Raw genomic sequence first — 9,260 nt, 5'->3', positions numbered from 1 at the left:
ACACCCTTCCCCTGACGAAGCCGTCCTAGTAACGGCGATACGCGTGGGGTCTCTCCCCACTTTGATCCGGGATACCTGCTTTCTGGTACGTTTATACTTTTGGCGTTACCTATTGATTTTGTGCCGATTCGGCTGGACTTGGGACTTTCCCTTACATCTTGGTATGTGGCTATTATAGCCTTACACGTCGGGTTCTTTTTCACGTTGATCCAGGATATCTGCTTTCTGGTACGTTCATGCTCTTGGCGTTACCAATTTATCTTGTGCCTATTTGGCGGGACATGGGACCTTCCCGTGCATTTTTGTATGCGTTTATTATAGCCTTATACGTCTGAGCATAACAGCTATCCATTTTTTCTTGTCCAGTTCCTTTAGGCATTATACATTTATGCAGGAGGTATCAGGGCCATATGCACATGTTATATCTGTGCCACGGGTCCCGATCACTGCCATGGTAACCCAATGTCGACAACATCCGGGTTACCAGAGCTGAAAAACTTTCTGTCATGCGCAGTGCATGTCAGGAAGTCTCTCAGGTCAGTGTGCACTGATTGCAGTGCTGACATCTTCTATAGCATGCAGATGCTGCTTCATCATGCTATAGAAGCGATCAGCCTGCAAAAAATGAGTGTCCCATAGTGGGATTTTGTATATAATTGTTAAAATATGTAAAAAAAAAAAAAATAAAAAATCAATATTTATTCTATCACTGAATAAATATTTGAGTAAAAAAAATCTAAACAATAAAAGTACACATATTTGGTATCGCCGCGTCCGTAACGTCCCATCCTATAAAACTGTCCCACTAGTTAACCCCTTTAGTGAACACCATAAAAAAGGCAAAAAACAATGCTTTATCATGATAGTGCCGAACAAATAGTGGAATAACGCGATCAAAAAGACGGATAAAAATAAACATGGTACCGCTGAAAACATTATCTTGTCCCGCAAAAAACAAGCCACAATAAATAAAGTGATGCAAATACAATTATTTTTTCTTTAAAATAGTTTTTTATTATATAAAAGCACCAAAACATGAAAAAAATGTATAAATGAGGTATCGCTGTAATCGTACTGACCCAACGAATAAAACTGCCTTATCAATTTTACCACACGTGGAACGGTGTAAGCGCCCCCACTCAAAAGAAATTCATGAATTGCTGGTTTTTGCTCATTCTGTCTCCCAAAAATCGGGATAGAAAGTGTTAAAAAAAGTCATGTGCCCGAAAATGGTATCAATAAAAACGTCAGCTCATCCTGCAAAAAACAAGACCTCACATGACTCTGTCAGCCAAAATATGGAAAAATTATAGCTCTCAAAATGTGGTGATGCAAAAACTATTTTTTGCAATAAAAAGCATTTTTTAGCGTGTGACAGCTGCCAAAACATAAAAACCCGCTATAAGGTCTCTTTCACACATCCTAATATTTCCAGTATCAGAGATGTCAGTGTCCGTGTGTGTGTGCCGCATCAGTACCACACGGACGGGCACCAGGGAAGAAGTGTTGCAGTAAGCACTGTTCCCCAGCGCCGGGTGCTGAACACGGCTCTTATCATTCTCCCCTACTCTGACGGCGATCGGCGCGAGCAGGGGAAAATGATGAGCGTTACATTTAACCCCTTAACTACCACCAATACACCTTGTTGGTTTTTACCGACTCTGGTGTTGCAGTAAATCAAACCCCCCTTTATACATAGTAACATAGTTATTAAGGTTGAAGGAAGACTTAAGGCTGGCGTCACACTGGCATATTGCATCCGATGCGAGAGCATCGGATGCGATACGCTAATGACACTCGGCTCCTGCTCGTAGCAGAGCAGGAGCCGAGTGTCATGCGTCTGTGCTGCGATTCTCTCGCACAGGGAGGATCGGAGTACAGCTGCGGAGGAGGCGGAGAAATGAATTTCTCCATCTCCTCCATTGCTGGGGTCCGCTTATAACGCACAGCACTCGGATGATATCCGAGTGGTGTGCGCTGTCTCACTTGCACCCATAGGCTTATATGGGTGCGAGTGAGCCGAGAGTTTTCCTCGGTCCGAGACAATCGCAGCATGCTGCGATTGTCTCGGACCGAGGAAAACGGCCGACAAAAAGTCGGCTGGTGGGAGCTGCCACATAGCTGAACATTGGTCCGAGTGCAATGCGATTTTTTATCGCATTGCACTCGGCCGTTTAAAACGCCAGTGTGACGCCGGCCTTAAGTCCATCTAGTTCAACCCATAGCCTAACCTAACATGCCCTAACATATTGATCCAGAGGAAGGCAAAAAAAACCATTTGGCAAAGAGTAAGCTCCACACTGGGGAAAAAAATTCCTTCCCGACACCACATACGGCAATCAGACTAGTTCCCTGGATCAACGCCCTATCAAGGAATCTAGTATATATACCCTGTAACATTATACTTTTCAAGAAAGGTATCCAGACCCCTCTTAAATTTAAGTAATGAATCACTCATTACAAATAAATACAGAAAATTAAATAAATTCTGTAAAAAACAAATCAAGGCAGCAAAAATTGAGACAGAGAGACTCATTGCCAGAGAGAGTAAAAATAATCCCAACATATTCTTTAACTACATAAATAGTAAGAAACTAAAAAATGAAAGTGTTGGCCCCCTTAAAAATAGTCTGGGGGAAATGGTGGATGAGGATGAGGAAAAAGCCAATATGCTAAATGACTTTTTATCATCAGTATTTACACAAGAAAATCCCATGGCAGACAATATGATCGGTGATAACAAAAATTTCCCATTAAGTGTCACCTGCTTAACCCAGCAGGAAGTACGGCCAGCTCTCAACCCACTTACACATATTTTCCCCTATCCCCATTATTCTCATTTTATGTATCAACCTTTTGTGTGGCACCGTATCAAAAGCTTTTGAAAAGTCCATATACACTACATCTACTGGGTTCCCTTGGTCCAGTCCGGAACTTACCTCATCATAGAAATTGATCAGATTAGTCTGACAGGAACGGTCCCTAGTAAACCCATGTTGGTATTGGGTCATGAGGTTATTCCTCTTCAGATACTCCAGCATAGCATCCCTTAGAATGCCCTCCAGGATTTTACCCACAGTAGAGGTTAAGCTTACTGGCCTATAATTTCCGAGTTTATTACCCCCTTAGTTAGGGAAAAATGATTAAATAACAAAAAGTATTTATTTCCATTTTCCCATTACGGTTAGAGTTGGGCTAAAGTGAGTTGGGCTAAAGTTAGGGTTGGGGCTAAAGTTCGGGTTAGGATTGGGGCTAAAGTTAGGGTTGGAGCTAAAGTTAGGGTTAGGGTTGGGGCTACAGCTGGGGTTAGGGTTTGAATTACCGTTACGGTCTGGATTAGGGTTTAGGGTTGGGATTAGAGTTAGGGTTGGAATTAGGGTTAGGGGTGTGTTAGGATTAGGATTGTGGTTAGGGTTATGGTTAGGGTTGGGATTAGGGTCAAGGGTGTGTTGGGGTTAGGGTTGGAGTTAGAATTGGGGGGTTTCTGTTGTGAACTATATTTGTTGGCTCCCTCTTGTGGTCACTAGCGGTATGGCACTTGGATTATCCTTCCCCAGGTTGGTACCCACCTGGTTCGTTAGGCCTTGGGTGTTCCTATTTAGACTTCCTGGAAACTCAGTCTAGTGCCTGGAATCGATGTAATCAGTCTATGTCTGTTTTCCTCCTGACTCCTGGTCCCTGAGTTTTGCAAGATAAGCTAAGTTCTGCTTTCTTATTTTTGTCCTTTTGCATTTGCTCTTATTTTGTTCCAGCTTGTTCAAAATGTGATTTCTGTTTTTGCTGGAAGCTCTAGGGGGCTGATATTCTCCCCCCACACCGTTAGTCGGTGCGGGGGTTCTTGGATCTTCAGCGTGGATATTTTTATAGGGTTTTTTGCTGACCGCATAAGTTCTCTTCCTATTTTCTGCTATTAATTAGTGGGCCTCTCTTTGCTAAATTTAGTTCATTCTTACGTTTGTCTTTTCTTCTTACCTCACCGTTATTATTTGTTGGGGGCTTGTATAATAACTTTGGGGTCTTTTCTCTGGGGGCAAGTGAGGTCTTATTTTCTTTGAAAGGGTTAGTTAGTTCTCCGGCTGGTGCGAGACGTCTAGAATCAACGTAGGTACGTTCCCCGGCTACTTCTAGTTGTTGTGCCAGGATCAGATATGCGGTCAGCCAAGTTACCACTTCCCTATGAGCTGGTTTTTGTGTTTGCGGACTTAGCTGGAACTCCTGAGATCCTCTACCACTAGGATCATAACAGTATTCCAGGCCGAAAAAGAGAATATTTAATGCATTGCTGAAGCGGGATTAAAAGAAAAAAAAGTTCTGAGTTTTGTTTTTTTTTCTCCTTCCCCTTTTTCTCTGAGTGGCTTGAAGCCCTGCTGCAGACATGAATGTTCAGACTCTGATTACTAGTGTGGATCAGCTTGCTGCACAAGTGCAGGGCATTCAGGATTTTGTTACTTGTAGTCCTATGTCAGAGCCTAAGATACCTATTCCTGAGCTGTTCTCTGGAGATCGATTTAAATTTAGGAATTTTAGGAATAATTGTAAATTGTTTCTATCTTTGAGACCTCGTTCGTCTGGAGACTCAGCTCAGCAAGTTAAAATTGTTATCTCCTTCTTGCGTGGCGACCCTCAGGATTGGGCCTTCTCATTGGCGCCAGGAGATCCTGCATTGGCAAATATTGATGCGTTTTTTCTGGCGCTCGGATTGCTTTATGAGGAGCCTAATCTTGAAATTCAGGCAGAAAAAGCGTTGCTGGCTATCTCTCAGGGACAGGATGAAGCTGAAGTGTATTGCCAAAAATTTCGGAAATGGTCCGTGCTTACTCAATGGAATGAGTGTGCTCTGGCCGCAAATTTCAGAGATGGCCTTTCTGAGGCCATTAAGAATGTGATGGTGGGGTTTCCCATCCCTACAAGTCTGAATGATTCTATGACTCTTGCCATTCAGATTGATCGGCGTTTGCGGGAGCGCAAATCTGCTAATTCTCTGGCAGTATTGTCTGAACGGACACCTGACTCAATGCAATGTGATAGAATTCAGACTAAAACTGAACGACAAAATCATAGACGTCAGAATGGGTTGTGTTTTTACTGCGGTGACTCTACACATGTTATCTCAGCATGCTCCAAACGCCTAACAAAGGTTGTTAGTCCTGTCGCCATTGGTAATTTGCAGCCTAAGTTTATTTTGTCTGTGACTTTAATTTGCTCATTGTCTTCCTACCCTGTTATGGCATTTGTGGATTCTGGTGCTGCCCTGAGTCTTATGGACTTGTCGTTTGCCAAGCGCTGTGGTTTTGTCCTGGAGCCTTTGGAAAATCCTATTCCTCTTAGAGGAATTGATGCTACGCCATTGGCGGAGAATAAACCGCAGTATTGGACACAAGTGACCATGTGCATGACTCCTGAACATCGGGAGGTGATTTGTTTTCTTGTTCTGCATAAAATGCATGATTTGGTCGTTTTGGGTCTGCCATGGTTACAGACCCATAATCCAGTTTTGGATTGGAAGGCTATGTCTGTGTCAAGTTGGGGTTGTCAGGGAATTCATTGCGATTCCCCGCCGGTCTCTATTGCCTCTTCTACTCCTTCTGAAGTTCCGGAGTATTTATTGGACTATCAGGATGTATTCAGTGAGTCCAGGTCCAGTGCCCTTCCTCCTCATAGGGACTGTGACTGCGCTATAGATTTGATTCCTGGTAGTAAATTTCCTAAGGGACGATTATTTAATCTATCTGTACCTGAGCATGCCGCAATGCGTTCTTATATAAAGGAGTCTTTGGAGAAGGGACATATTCGTCCATCTTCTTCCCCTCATGGTGCGGGATTCTTTTTTGTGGCCAAGAAAGACGGGTCTTTGAGACCTTGTATTGACTATCGGCTTCTGAATAATATCACTGTCAAATTTCAGTATCCTTTGCCACTATTGTCGGACTTGTTTGCTCGGATTAAGGGTGCCAGTTGGTTCACCAAGATAGATCTTCGTGGTGCGTACAACCTTGTGCGCATTAAGCAGGGAGATGAATGGAAAACTGCGTTCAATACACCCGAAGGTCATTTTGAGTACTTGGTGATGCCTTTTGGGCTCTCTAATGCTCCTTCAGTGTTTCAGTCCTTTATGCATGACATCTTCCGGAAGTATCTAGATAAATTTATGATTGTTTATCTGGATGATATTCTGTTTTTTTCTGATGATTGGGATTCGCATGTAAAGCAGGTCAGGATGGTGTTTCAGGTTTTGCGTGATAATGCTTTGTTTGTGAAGGGCTCAAAGTGTCTCTTTGGAGTGCAGAAGGTTTCCTTCTTGGGTTTTATTTTCTCCCCTTCTACTGTGGAGATGGACCCAGTCAAGGTCCGAGCTATTCATGATTGGACTCAACCCACGTCTGTTAAGAGTCTTCAGAAGTTCTTGGGTTTTGCTAATTTCTACCGTCGTTTTATTGCTAATTTTTCTAGCGTTGTTAAACCTTTGACGGATATGACCAAGAAAGGTTCTGATGCTGCTAATTGGGCTCCTGCAGCCGTGGAGGCTTTTCGGGAGCTGAAGCGCCGGTTTACTTCGGCGCCTGTTTTGTGCCAGCCTGATGTCTCACTTCCCTTTCAGGTTGAAGTAGATGCTTCTGAGATCGGTGCCGGAGCTGTTTTGTCGCAGAAAGGCCCTGGTTGCTCTGTGATGAGACCATGTGCTTTTGTCTCTAGGAAATTTTCGCCTGCTGAGCGGAATTATGATGTTGGTAATCGGGAGTTATTGGCCATGAAGTGGGCATTTGAGGAGTGGCGTCATTGGCTCGAGGAAGCTAAGCATCGTGTGGTGGTCTTGACTGATCACAAAAATCTGATGTATCTCGAGTCTGCTAAGCGCCTGAATCCTAGACAGGCTCGTTGGTCGTTGTTTTTCTCCCATTTTGACTTTGTGGTCTTGTACCTGCCTGGTTCAAAGAATGTGAAGGCTGATGCTCTTTCTAGGAGCTTTGTGCCTGACTCTCCCGGCGTCTCAGAGCCAGCTGGTATTCTTAAAGAGGGAGTAATCTTGTCGGCCATTTCTCCTGATTTGCGACGTGTGTTGCAGAGATTTCAGGCTGGTAGACCTGACCCTTGCCCACCTGATAGATTGTTTGTTCCTGATAAATGGACCAGCAGAGTTATCTCTGAGGTTCATTCCTCGGTGCTGGCAGGGCATCCTGGGATTTTTGGTACCAGAGATTTGGTGGCTAGGTCCTTTTGGTGGCCTTCCCTGTCGCGGGATGTGCGTTCTTTTGTGCAGTCCTGTGGGATTTGTGCTCGGGCTAAGCCTTGCTGTTCTTGTGCCAGCGGGTTGCTTTTGCCCTTGCCCGTCCCGAAGAGGCCTTGGACGCACATTTCCATGGATTTCATTTCAGATCTTCCGGTGTCTCAAGGAATGTCTGTCATCTGGGTGGTGTGTGATCGTTTTTCCAAGATGGTCCATTTGGTGCCCTTGCCTAAGTTGCCTTCCTCTTCCGATCTGGTTCCTTTGTTCTTTCAGAATGTGGTTCGTTTGCACGGCATTCCTGAGAATATCGTGTCTGACAGAGGATCCCAGTTTGTGTCCAGATTCTGGCGATCTTTTTGTGCTAAGATGGGCATTGATATGTCATTTTCATCTGCCTTTCATCCTCAGACTAATGGCCAAACGGAGCGAACTAATCAGACGCTGGAGGCTTATTTGAGATGTTTTGTTTCTGCGGATCAGGATGATTGGGTGACCTTCTTGCCATTGGCTGAGTTTGCCCTCAATAATCGGGCTAGTTCCGCTACTTTGGTTTCGCCATTTTTCTGCAACTCTGGTTTTCATCCGCATTTTTCCCCGGGTCATGTTGAACCTTCTGACTGTCCTGGGGTGGATTCCGTGGTGGATAGGTTGCAGCGGATTTGGAATCATGTGGTGGACAACTTAAAGTTGTCACAGGAGAAGGCTCAGCGTTTTGCCAACCGCCGCCGCGGTGTGGGTCCCCGACTTCGTGTTGGGGATTTGGTTTGGTTGTCTTCTCGGTTTGTCCCTCTGAAGGTTTCCTCTCCTAAGTTTAAGCCTCGCTTTATTGGTCCTTATAAAATTTTGGAAGTCCTTAATCCGGTGTCTTTTCGTTTGGATCTTCCTGTGTCGTTTGCCATTCACAATGTGTTCCATAGGTCTTTGTTGCGGCGGTACGTTGTGCCTATGGTTCCTGCTGTTGAGCCTCCTGCTCCGGTGTTGGTTGAGGGCGAGTTGGAGTATGTGGTGGAGAAGATCTTAGATTCTCGTCTCTCTAGACGGAGGCTTCAGTATCTGGTCAAATGGAAGGGCTATGTGTTGTGAATTAGACTTTTTTGGCTCCCTCTTGTGGTCTCTAGTGGTATGACTCTGAGATTGTCTTTCCCTAGTTTGGCACCCACCTGGGTCGTTAGTCCAGGGGTGTTGCTATATGAACTTCCTGAATTCTTAGTCTGGTGCCTGGCATCGTTGTAATCAGTCCTTTCTGTTTGCTCCTGTCTGCTGGTCCTGGTTCATGCAAAATTAAGCTAAGTCCTGCTTCCTTGTTTTTTTGGTTATTTGTATTGCTCTTATTTTTTGTCCAGCTTGTACTAAATGTGATTCCTGATTTTGCTGGAAGCTCTAGGGGGCTGGTATTCTCCCCCCCGGGCCGTTAGACGGTTCGGGGGTTCTTGAATATCCAGCGTGGATATTTTTGATAGGGTTTTTGCTGACCATATAAGTCATCTTACTATATTCTGCTATTAGTCAGTGGGCCTCTCTTTGCTAAATACCTAGTTCATTCTTACGTTTGTCTTTTCTTCTTACCTCACCGTTATTATTTGTTGGGGGCTTGTATCCAACTTTTGGGGTCTTTTCTCTGGAGGCAAGAAAGGTCTATCTTTTCCCTTCTAGGGTTAGTTAGTTCTCCGGCTGGCGCGAGACGTCTAGAACCAACGTAGGCACGTTCCCCGGCTGCTGCTATTTGTGGTGCTAGGATTAGATATACGGTCAGCCCAGTTACCACTGCCCTATGAGCTGTTTTTTTCTGTTTGCAGACTTGGTATTTATTGCAGCGACCCTCTGCCATTGGGGTCATAACAGTATGCCAGGCCAAAGTTGAATGTTTAATGCATTTCAGAAGTGGGATAATAAGAAAGGAAATTTTGAGTTTTTTTTTTTTTTCCTCTCTTTCTTCCTCCCCTTTACCTCTGAGTGGCTTAAGCTTGCTGCAGACATGAATGTCCAGACTTTGATTACAAGTGTGGATCAGCTTGCTGCTCGTGTGCAGGGCATA

This window comes from Ranitomeya variabilis, chromosome 5 (assembly GCF_051348905.1).
Source record: "Ranitomeya variabilis isolate aRanVar5 chromosome 5, aRanVar5.hap1, whole genome shotgun sequence".
Taxonomy (NCBI): domain Eukaryota; kingdom Metazoa; phylum Chordata; class Amphibia; order Anura; family Dendrobatidae; genus Ranitomeya; species Ranitomeya variabilis.
Note: the sequence above shows the minus strand (reverse complement) of the source record.